The 12,243-nt window shown below is 43.7% G+C and overlaps 2 long non-coding RNA genes across 2 annotated transcripts in view; one reads left to right on the top strand and one right to left on the bottom strand.

Moving 5' to 3' along the window:
- The window catches only part of LOC108305283, a 16,720-nt gene extending 15,719 nt beyond the window's left edge, over positions 1 to 1,001 (bottom strand). Inside the window, exon 1 of the long non-coding RNA XR_005200478.1 lies at positions 712 to 1,001. This is a non-coding gene — a long non-coding RNA (uncharacterized LOC108305283). The remainder of the gene's footprint in view (positions 1 to 711) is intronic.
- LOC108305287 overlaps positions 1 to 10,661 on the top strand; it is a 16,827-nt gene extending 6,166 nt beyond the window's left edge. Inside the window, exon 3 of the long non-coding RNA XR_005200477.1 lies at positions 10,017 to 10,661. This is a non-coding gene — a long non-coding RNA (uncharacterized LOC108305287). The remainder of the gene's footprint in view (positions 1 to 10,016) is intronic.
- The last annotated feature ends 1,582 nt before the right edge of the window (positions 10,662 to 12,243 follow it).

The following is a 12,243-nucleotide window of genomic DNA, read 5'->3' on the forward strand; positions in this document are numbered from 1 at the left end:
AAAAAAAAAAAAAAAAAAAAAAACACAATTGCAGAAAAGACAAAGAACACGTCCTAAAAGCTCCTGAGGAGGGTGGAGAGAAGGAAGAACGTGTTGACAACTGCTTTCCCACCAGCAGCAATGGAAGACAGTGGAATAAGGGAAAGTAAGCATGAGGTTAGAGTTTACATCCAGCTTAACTATTACTGAATGAAATAACCTCTCCGCACTGATCTGTCTAGAGATCTCTTTACCACAAATGGACACTTACTCAAGGGACATATCCGCATGTTCATTTACGTGCTGTCTGTGTCTGCTTTCCTGCTACAGGGGCAGAGTATCTGCAAGGGAGACCACATTTTTGCTCTCTGAAAGACTCAATTAGCAGGATGGAAAGACAAGCTACATATTGAGAAAAATGTTTACAAACTGCCTATCGGACCAGGGACTCATCTCCAGAGACTCATCTCTAGAATAAATGAAAAACTCAAAGCTCAAAAGTAGGCCAGGTGCAGTGGCTCATGCTTGTATTCCTAGCACTTTGGGAGGCTGAGGTGAGATGGCTTGAACTTGGGAGGTCAAGGCTGCAGTGAGCCATGACTACACTCCTGGCCGCATGACAGAGTGAGGCCTTGTCTCACAAAACAAAACCTTCAAAGTAAAAAATGGGAAATAAACACATGAACAATGTTTTCACTCCCAGCCATAGAGAAACAAGGTACTGCTACACACCTGAGCGCCAGTGAGTTCCGGCACAGGTTGCTGAGTTGCAGGGACTCTGTAACATAAAGCATTAGTTGAACATCCAAATGGCCAGGTTGTGATTTCAGCATCCACTGATGAGTGCACTATAAGCACTGTTCTAGTGCCAAAAAGGTGGTGGCTGCTGAGGAAAAAAGCGAGGCTTACAGGCAGGAATCAAGGTCACGGTCTACCAACCAGAGCCTCTCGGGAAGCAGCATTGGACTCATGAAGTGCCAAGACAGGAGGTGGTGTGGCTCCACGGGAAGCTTGGAGAATCTGGAATCAAGCAGAAGCGCTCATTGTTCTGACTGTGTAAATACAAAACTGTCAGCTACTACAGCGATTAACAGAACATCTGGGAGGACAGGCAACTCAGAAGATTTATAGCCACAGGGTAACAATGGAGTATTATCTGAAGTTAAGGTCCTCTGTCTTCCTCTTAGGGTTTATTTATTTATTTGAGAGGAAGTCTTGCTCTTTCACCCAGGCTTAAGTGCAGTGGAGCAATCTCAGCTCACTGCAACCTTCTCCTCCTGCGTTCCAGCAATTCTTCTGCCTCAGCCTCCTGAAGAGCTGGGATTACAGGCATGTGCCACCACGCCCCGCTAATTTTTTTGTGTTTTTAGTGGAGACGGGGTTGCACCATGTTGGCCAGGATGGTCTCAAATGTCAGACCTCATGATCCATCTGCCTCGTCCTCCCAAAGGGCTGGGATTATAGGTGTGAGCCACCGTGTCTGGCTGGGTTTATTTTAAATCAAGGGCTAAATTCTTCCCCTCTCTTGGACACCAGTGAAGTATTTAAGAAAAGCAGTCACCAATTACAGTTAACATTTGAAGGACAAATTTAAAGGTGGTTGTAACTTACAAAATAAAGGTATCTTATGAACTCTCATAAGAAAAAAATAATATTAAGACACTTTTTATTGTCTTTTTGAGATAGGGTCTTGCTCTGTCCTCCAGGCTGGAGTACGGTGGTGCAGGCTCCCAAGTAGCTGGGATTACAGACGTCCACCACCATGTTTTTGTATTTTTAGTAGAGATGGGGTTTCACCATGTTGGCCAGCCTGGTCTCGAGCTCCTGACCTCATGTGATCCTTCCACCTAGCACCTGACCAGAGAAATTAAGGCATTCTCAGATAAACCAAAGCTGAGATAGTTCATTACATTGGGACCTGTCCTGCAAGAAATGCTAAGGGGAGTCCTTCAAGTCAAAACAAAAAGATGCTAGGTAGACATTTGAAGCCACATATAAAGACCTGTAATTGTTGGAATTTTGATTCACATCTCTGATTTTAATTATTTTATTGGATTTAAAAGAGATGTGTAACCATAAGCCTATGTTAAATATGTAATTTATTTTAAAAAAATTAGGCATGGTGGAGTGCACCTGTACTCTCAGCTATGGAGGATCGCTTCAGTCCAGGGGCTTCAGGTTACAATGAGCTATGACAGTGACACAGCACTCTAGCCTGGGTGACAGAGTGAGACTCTCTCTCTAAAATATAGATACACTTTGTAGCATCAACAACACAGGATGGGGCAGAGCTGTCAAGGAGTACAGTATTTGTATGTGATTGAACTTACTAGTTTAAAATCAACTGCTATAACTTTGGGATGTTTTATATAATCCTCATGGTAATTACAAAGAAAATATCTATAGAATGTACACAAAAGGAAGTGAGAAGGCATTCTAAGTGTGTCACAAAAAAAATCAAACACAAAGGAAGGCAGAAGGAAGGAATTGAGAGAGAAAACAAACCATAAGCCATGCAGAAAACAATCCACAGAGTGGCACGGGCCCCATAAATGGTGTGCTGGGGTCCTCCCAGAACAACTGCTCACCTTAGTCCCTGGCTGAGGGCCTCATGGCACAGTCACCCACCAGGCTATTGAGTTTCATCAGATGATAATCTTTAAAAATACAAATTATTTCCACAATCTAAAGACAGTAAGAGACTTACACATAGGATGAAAAAAGATACTCCATGGAAATGGTAACTAAAAAAAGGAAGAGGAGCTAGATTAATCTCAGACTAAATAGGCTTAAGGTCAAAAGCGGTTGTAAGAGATAATAGTCCATCAAAAAGATGCAACAGTTACAAAGGTACATGCAACGCACCTCAGAACTCCTAAATATATAATGCAAACACTGACAGAATGAAAGGAGAAACAGACAGTTCTATGAAAATTGTAGGAAATTTCAACACCTCACTTTTTTTTTCCCCAGAGATAATCTTTGTTTCCCAGGCTGGAGTGCAGCTGCAACCTCCTGAATTCAAGTGATTCCCGTGCCTCAGCCTCAGAGTAGCTGGGATTACAGGAGTATGGCACCATGCCCAGCTATTTTTAGTAGATACAGGGATTCACCACGTTGGCCAGGCTGATCTTGAACTCCTGACCTCAAGTGATCCACCGACCTTGGCCTCCCAAAATGCTGGGATTACAGGCATGAGCCTCTGTGCCTGGCCCAATAACTGACTTTCAATAATGGATACAACACCCAGACAGAAGATCAAGAAGGAAACAGAGAGCTTGAATGATACTATAGACAAATTGGACCTTCCCGACATACACAGATGAGTTCACCCAGCAGCAGAATACACATTCTTCAAAGTACATGTGGAATGTTCTCTGGGAAAGATCATATATTAGGCCTGAAAGCAAGATTTAATACATTTTGAAGGACTGAAATCATAATAGCAGAAGGAAAACTGGAATATTCACAAATCTATGAAAACTCAACAACATACTACAAAACTATGGATCAATGAAAAATAATAAGGAAAATTATAAAGCATTTTGAGACAAAACAATGTATCAAATCTTATGGGATGCAGCAAAAGCAGTGCTATGAGGGAAATATATAGCTGTACATGCTTACATTAAAAAAAAATCTGGCTGGAGGTGGTTGCTCACATCTGTAATCCCAGCACTCTGGAAGGCCAAGACAGGCAGATAACCTGATTTCAGGACTTTAAGACCAGCCTGGCTAACATGGGGAAACCCCATCTCTACTAAAAACATAAAAATAGCCAGGTGTGGTGGCAAGCACCTGTAGTCTCAGCTACTTGGGAGGCTGAGGCAGGAGAATCATTTGAACCCATGAGGAGATTGCAGTGAGCCAAGATTGTACCACTACACTCCAGCCTGGGAGACACAGCTAGACTCCATTTCCCCCCACTCCCACAAAAAAAAGAAGTGGCAGCCAGCATAGTGACACTGTTCTATAATCCCACCTACTTGGAAGGCTGAGGCCAGGAGATTGCTTGAACCCAGGAGTTTGAGACTAAGCAAGTGGCAAGACCCTCTCTCAAATAAAAGAAAAAGAAAAAGCTCTCAAACTGCAATCCTAACTTTGTACCTTATTTAGAGAAGAACAGCCTTAACCCAAAGCTAGGAGAAGGAAAGAAGGAATACTAAAGGTTAGAACAGAAATAAATGAAATAGAAGATGAATCAGTGACCAAAAACTTGACAAGAAAGTACAAGAACAGATGGCTTCATGGGTGACTTGTACCAAACATTTACAGAATCAATACCAATGCTGCTCATCTTCTTCCAAAATACTGAAGAAAGAATACCTCCAAACTCATTCTGTGAGTCCAGCCTTACTGATACCAAAGAAAAGCAGCAGAAGAAAGCACGCCACTATTCCTGATCAATACAGATGCAAAAGTGCTCAAGAAAATACTAATGAGAATTCAACAGCATCATAGAAGGATTATATAACATGATCAAGTAAGATTTATTCCTGGCATGGAAAGGTGGTTACCATATAAACATTAGGGTAAGATATCACAATAACAGAATGAAGAAAGAAAACACATGACAATTTGTTTCAATTAGTACAGAAAAGCATTTAATAAAGTTTAATTATCCTTTCGTGATTAAAAACATACTGAATAGAAATCAAAACAACCTCAATGTAATAAAGGTCATATGAACAACCGCCAGCTAGTATCATTCTCAATGATGAGAGACAAAGGTTTCCAAGATGAGGAATAAAACAATGATGCCTGCTTTCATAATACTGGAAATCCTAGCCAGAGCTATTAATAAAGAAAGGAAAAAGAAAAGGCATCGAAATTGAAAGAAGAAGTAAAATTTTCTCTGTTAACAAATGACATGATCATCTTTATAGAAAATTCTGAAGACTGCACAAAATAAACTGTTAGAACTAATAATTTGTCCAAGTTTCAGGATTACGAAATCAACATACTAAAGTCAGTTGCATTTCTACACACTAACAGTCAACAATCCAAGAAGGAAATTAAGAAAACCGTTCCTGCTGGCTTGGTTGTGGACGCCTATAGTCCCAGCTACTTGGGAGGGTGAGGTAGGAGAATCGCTTGAGCCTGGGAGATCAATGCTGTCAGTTTTTATTACGCCTGTGAATAGCCACTGTACCCTAGCCTGGGCAACATAGTGAGACACTAACCTAAAAAAAAAGAAAAAAGTCAGTTTACAATAGCATCAAAAAGAATAAAATAGGAATAAACTGAACCAGGAGGCAAAGACTCTGGCAGGATTTTGAGTTCCAGAGACCGGTTGTGTAACAAATGTAAAGGCATCTCATACATACTAAAAGGCTTAGTTTTGTTAAAGATGTCAATACGACTCAAAGTGATCTACAGGTTTAGTTTAATTGCTCTCAAAATCTCAGTGACATTTTTTCTTCAATTATAGAAAAATCCATCCTTATAAATTGTGTAAAGTTTATACCAATTTCAAGAGATCCCAAATGGCCAAAGAAATCTTGAAAAAGTAACATAGTCGGAAGTCTTTTACTTCTCAATTTCAAAATGTATTATTAAAAGCTACAGTGGGCTGGGCATGGTGGCTCAAGCCTATAATCCCAGCATTTTGGGAGGCCAAGGTGGGCAGATCACAAGGTCAAGAGATCAAGGCCATCCTGGCCAACATGATGAAACCTCATCTCTATTAAAAATACAAAAATTAGCCAGGTGTGGTGGCACACGCCTGTAGTCCAAGCTACTCGGGAGGCTGAGGCAGAAGAATCCCTTGAACCCAGGAGGCAGAGGTTGCAGTGAGCCGACATTGTGCCACTGCACTCCAGCCTGGTGACAGAGCGAGACTCTGTCTCAAAAAAAAAAAAAGCTACAGTGGTTGACAGTGTAGTACGGCAGTAAAGACATACAATAAAGACCAGTGGAATGGAATACAGAGTACAAAAGGAAACCCTTACACACGTGGTCAAATGAGTTCAATAAGGATGCCAAGATTTTTCAGTCAGGGAAGGGACAGTCTTTCAACAAATGGTGTGGGAAAACCAGATATCCACAGGCGAAAGAATGAAATGAAAGCCTTATATCATGTTAAAAAAAAAAAAAAAAAGAAAAGAAAACCTCAATAATGAATCAAAGACCCAAGTGTAAGATCTGAAGCTATACAACTCTTGTTTTTTTTGAGACAGAGTCTCACTCTGACACCGAGGCTGGAGTGCAGTGGCGTGATCTTGGCTCACTGCAACCTCCAGCTCTTGGGTTCAAGCAATTCTCTGCCTCAGCCTGCCAAGTAGCTGGGATTACAAGTGCCTATCACCACACCTAGCTAATTTTTGTATTTTTAGTAGAGACAGGGCTCTACCATCTTGATCAGGCTGGTCTTGACCTCCTGATCTTGTGAGTCATCCCCTTCGGCCTCCCAATGTGCTGGGATTATGGGCAGGAGCCACTGTTCCCAGCTGATAATTCTTAAAACATAGAAGGAGAGCTTCCTTTGGCAATGATTTCTTAGATATGACACCAAAGGCCCAAACGACAAAAGGAAAAGTAGACAAATTGGATTGCATCGAAGGATACTGTTAACAGACTGAAAAGGCAACCTACGGAATGACAGATGTGCAAGTTACATGTCAATGAGTTCCCATCTAGAATAGATAAAGCACCCTCACAATGCAACAACAAAACCCAACTATGGCAGTTCAAAAATACGCAAAGGACGTGAATAGACAGTCCACCAAATATAAGAGATGCAAATGGCCAATCGGCACATAAAATGATGCTCACCATCACTATTAGGGAAACAACCCAAAACCACGTGAGAGGCTGGGCCTGGTGGCTCACGTCTGTAATCCCAGCACTCTGAAATGCCAAGGTGGGCGGATCACCTGAGGTCAGGAGTTTGAGACAAGCCTGGCAGACATAGTAGCACCACGTCTCTACTAAAAATAGAAAAATTAGCTGGGTGTGGTGCCATGTGCCTGAAGTCCCAGATGCTCAGGAGGCTGAGGCAGGAGAACTGCTTGAACCTTGGGGGTGGAGGTTGCAGTGAGCCAAGATTGCACCACTGCATTCCACCCTGGGTGACAGAGCGAGATTCCATCTCAAAAAAAGAAGACCTACATGGAGAGGCCACCTCAGACTCATTAAGACTCATTTATTTTCTGTAATCCACACATAAAGTGTTAGCGAGGATGCTGAGCAGTCGGAAGCCTTGTGTACTCTTACTGGGAGTTTAAAATGGAACTGTAGCTAAGGAAAACAGTGTTTAAACTTTTCATCAAAAAGTTAAAAACAGGCCAGGCATGGTGGAACACACTTGTAATCCCAGCACTTTTTGAGGCCGGGGCAGGTGAATCACTTGAGGCTGGGAGTTCAAGACCAGTCTGGCCAATGTGGTGAAATCCATCTCTACTGAAAACACAACAATGAGCCAGGCGTGGTGGTGCAGGCCTGTAATCCCAGCTATTCAGGAGGCTGAGGGTTAAGAATCGCTTGAACTCAGGAGGCAGAGGTTGCAGGGAGCCAAGATTGCACCACTGCATTCCACCCTGGGTGACGGAGGGAGACTCTGTCTCAAAACAAAGAATTACCACATAATTCAGCATTTCCACTTCTGGGTATGTACCCCCTACAATTCAAAAGGCCTCACACATTTATACACTGATGTTCATAGCAGCGTTGTTGAGAGAAAATTCTGAAATGTGTGAGAAATCATATTGTTTGCTGAGAAATCCTATTGAGAGCAGCGGCAAGGGAAACCTAGTCCGCACCCGCAAAGTGGAAAACTGCCCCCAAAGCAGCAAACTGCTCAAAGCATTATAAAACAGTATCCAATATAATTATGCCTCAGGCCAGATGAATTAGTTCTTTGAACACAGGATGTGTGACCCTTTCTTTTGTTCCCTCGTAAAGAGTGCTTTCTAGTTCATCTTTAACCTATAGTAAACACACACTAGCTGCCTGGTTAGTTTACCTTTAACCAATGAAAGAACACAGAGCATCCACTTGTAAAACTTGTCACTGGAAAGTCAAGAATAAATACATAGGTCAGAGTCTGCTCTGGATTCTCAGCTGGAAATGCTGTGAGACCCCTGGTGCTCCACTCTGAACCCACCTTTTGCTATCTCTGTGTCTGTTTCTTAATTCCTTCAGTGCCGCATGAGTTGGGGTCTCCAAGGCTGAGCTGGTCTCGGCACAGAGTTATTCATAGGAGCCGAAAAATAGCAGGAGCCCAAGTGCCACCAACAGATAAACAAATGTGGTCTCTCCATACAGTCAAACATTATTCAGCCTTAAAAAGGACGGAAATTCTGACACATGCCAGCACACGGATGAACCTTGAGGACATTAGACATAGTGAAATAAGGCAGTCACAAAAGAGAAATACTGTATGATTCCACTTATGGGAAGGACCTAGAGTAATCAGATTCACAAAGACACAAAGTAGAGTGGTGGCAGCCAGGAGCTGGGAGAGAGCAGTAATGGCTTATTTAATGGGGACAGAGTTTCAGTTTGCAGGATTTAGTGAGTTCCAGAGTTTGGATGCACAAAATATGAATGTACTTACACTGAAGTGTGTACTTTAAATGGTTGTGGTAAATTTTTTGTGTTTTACCACATTAAAAATTTTTGACATTGGAAATGTATACTTACTGAACATCTCCATGCTGGGCATGATGATATAATTATGAGCACCGTAGTTATAAAAAACACTTTGGGAGGTAAAATTCTAAGTGTAAAAACCAGCACAGACAGACAATAATAGACACGGACCCACAAGACTCAGATAGTAGGCTTATTAGACAGAGATTATAGATTTCAGCAGGGAACCAGAAATTATTAAAATTACTAATCACTAAATTTGTAGTTTAGTAATTTAGTCAATCAGCTAATTTAGTCAATCAGCTAATTTACTAATTACTGAAAATTACATACTGAAAAAGAACCAGAATGCAGTAGAAAGAGATGGCAGAAAGGCCACGAAAGCCCATCTTTTAGACATTGCTCTTAGCAGATGAGGGACAGAAGGACACTTCCTGGCCAGGCATGGTGGCTCATGCCTGTAGTCCCAGCTCCTCAGGAGGCTGAGGCAGGGGAGTCACTTGAACCCAGCAGGCAGAGATTGCAGTGAGTTGATACTGTGCCACTGCACTCCAGCCTGGGAAACAGAGCAAGACTGCATCTCAAAAAATAAATAGCAGGCTGCAGTGGCTCACACCTGTAATCCCAGCACTTTGTGAGGCCGAGATCACTTGAGGTAAAGAGCTGGAGACCAGCCTGGCCATACCCCATCTCTAATAAAAATAGAAAAATTAGCTGGGTGTGGTGGCAGGCATCTGTAATCTCAGCTGCTCAGGAGGCTGAGGCAGAATTGCTTGATCCAGGGAAGCAGAGGTTGCAGTGAGCCATTGTACTCCAGCCTGGGTGACAGAGCTAGACTCCATCTCAAAGAAGTTAAATACAGTCCATCTTTTAAGCCATTCTCCTAGCAGATGAGGGATAGAAGAGCGCTTCCTTACCCCGGTAGCTCTGAGTGTCCAGTCTGTGCCCTTTCCCACCACACTTGATGGGGAAACAGTAGAGCAGCCTCCACTGCAAGCTGTACTGAAGACCCCACCCACACAGTGAGAGTTACCTTTAGCCTGCACTTTGGGTTGGATGCATCCCGAGCTCTCAATGCATCGTGTGCTAAGGTTCCACCCTCCCCTTGGCTGGGAAGTATGTCTTGGTCTTCTGTCTCCAGGGTGCTGGTGGCGGAGCCTGACATGGAGTGAGTGCTCCATAGATGCTTATTCAGTTTCCTAGGAACCCAGCAGGCTGGGACTAATACCACTGCCTGCAAAGGCCTGGCAGGTGTAGGGACTCATCGGCCCATCCCTGCTGCTCTTACAGAAAGAGGAGAGGAAGATGAGTGGGAGTGGATGGAGAGTTGTCCTTTTAACGAGGGCCAGAAGTTGTAATAGGGGCCCCAACACAATTTATCTCAGGAAACAGCAGGGCCTCTCTCCGCTGGGGCCCAGAGCCTGGCCTTACTTCTCTCTTTTCAGTTTAAGATTTCATCTAAGCCAGCACTAGGCTGCCAAAGACTTCAAACTCCTTCACCTTCTACTCTAATTCCAGCTTCTTGACAAGGGCAAGATTCTTGGCAGGGACAGAGTAACCAGCATGGAACACCGGGAAACTCAGAGCCACACGTGCTTCAAATGCAGGAAGAAGAGCTGTTTGTCATTGCACTCAAAATGCTTCTGAGGACATGAAACTCTCCCACTGGTCTGGGTAATTCTCCCCCTTCCTCCACATCTCCACTGTAAACCAAGAGACAGCATGGCCTGCGAGTCCCAGCCCTGCAGAGAGAGCTCTATCGGCTTCTGTTCATGCTCAAGGTATTTATTAACTTATTCAACAGCCATGTGGGAAGCCACCGCTTCAGAATGCTGACTGTGTGCAGGGGGACACGAAGTCAGGTTCTCAGCTCCCTGGTCCTAGCTTTCCCTGCCTGACCCAGGGATCTCCTGAGGCAGGAGCTTCTTTGAGGGGAACTGATAGCTCTTCAGAAGCCTGATAGAGAGCTGTTCTCTGGGGTAGACACACAGGGACTGAAGGGTTTCGAGGGCCTCTGTTTTGGTAGGGCACCTGTGAACTCAGGCTCCCAGGCTAGAGCATTCAAAGTTGTTTTCTTTTTACTTTCTTTTGGAACATAACCTTTTCCTTTGAGTTTTCAACTGAAGAATAAACCTAGCAGAATCCAAGAATGTGTCTCTGGATTGCTGGGGCTGATCATCAACTCAGGAGATGGGGAGACGTGGGCAGTTATGCAATCTTCTCACCGATAGAGGGAGCCCTCTTTGGGCTGAGCATTTGGGTAGATTGCAGGGTCCAGATTCCAAAGCAAAGGACCAGGTGTCCGCCACGGGGACTGAGGCAAGCTGAAGGCCAGATCCCAGACTTGGCTGTCCCTGGCCTCCACATCCATGAATCCCTGGTGCACGGCAGGTGCTAGATGAAGTTCAGAAGAAAGAACTCCAGGGTAAATGGGAATGAGCAGGTTGGTCCTCCACATTCCCATGCTGGAGGGAAGAGAAGGGAGGGTGGCTGGGATCTGAGTGTTTGCTATGGTTACAGCCTAAAGACCCCAGAGCCCAGGCACTGCTCCAAGTGCCTTGAAAGATGTCTGATCGTAAGCCTTAAAATAGTCCAACGAGGAATGGATGATCTCCTTAATGAGGGAAGAAACAAAGGCTCAGAGAGTTGAGTGGATTCCCCCAAGGTCATATAACCTACAAATGGCCAGGACAGTGACGATGCAGGCCTATCTGCCTCCCAATGCTGCCCAAGCTCAATCACCCCCCACCACTTCTGCTTTTGTAGTAATAGCCTTATGCCACATATTCTACCAGTTACTTTATGAAAGAAAGTCAAGTAAACTTTAGCCATATCCCAAGCCATAATACGTAGCTCCTGTTCAAAACACCCTGTAAATCAGGTCATGCAAGATCAGAAATGCACCCACAACTGTTACAGGTGCTGTGCTAGCCACTGTTTTGGGGAACTCAACCTAGGAGTATAAGTGAAGAGGCAACTCACAAAGAAAAGCAATTCACTGGCACGTAGGGGGCCCTAAGCAATTCAGAGTCAGATGCAACTAGAATGTGCAGCCACCTGACCTGCTGGTTTCCCAATATGCTTAATGGATCCATGATGTCGGGTCCACAAAGGAAATACAGAAGCCTTCTCTTCCTGCCTCCCACACTCTGTGGGTTAAGTATATACCAAAAACACAGCAGTGGACTGGACACCAGCAGAGATACAAAGAGGGAAAAATGGTTCTCCCTTCACAAAGCAGGTTGGACAACATCAATATTTTGCAGTTAGGGGGTGCGGGTGGAGTGTGTGTGCATGCCAAGAATTTAAAGACAAACAGATGGGAGAGGGAATGATTCCAGCAGAAAGACCAATAAATATACACATCTACACTGTATACTGAACTGCAGCCTAGACAACATAGCAAGGCTCTGTCTCTATGAAAAATTTAAAAATTAGCAGGGCGTGGTGGCATGTGCCTGTAGTGTCAGCTACCCAGGAGGCTGAGGTGGAAGGATCACTTGAGCCCAGGAGTTTAAAATTACAATAAAGTGTGATCACATTGCTGCACTCCAGCTTGGGCATCAGAGAAGACCCTCTCTCTAAAACAAAAGATAAGACATTTACATAAAAATCAATGTATGAAAATCCAAAATAAAATATTAGCAAATAAACCCCACTGGGGCTTTAAAA

The sequence above is a fragment of the Cebus imitator genome, unplaced genomic scaffold (genome assembly GCF_001604975.1).
Source record: "Cebus imitator isolate Cc_AM_T3 unplaced genomic scaffold, Cebus_imitator-1.0 Scaffold61, whole genome shotgun sequence".
In the NCBI taxonomy this organism is placed as follows: Eukaryota; Metazoa; Chordata; class Mammalia; order Primates; family Cebidae; genus Cebus; species Cebus imitator.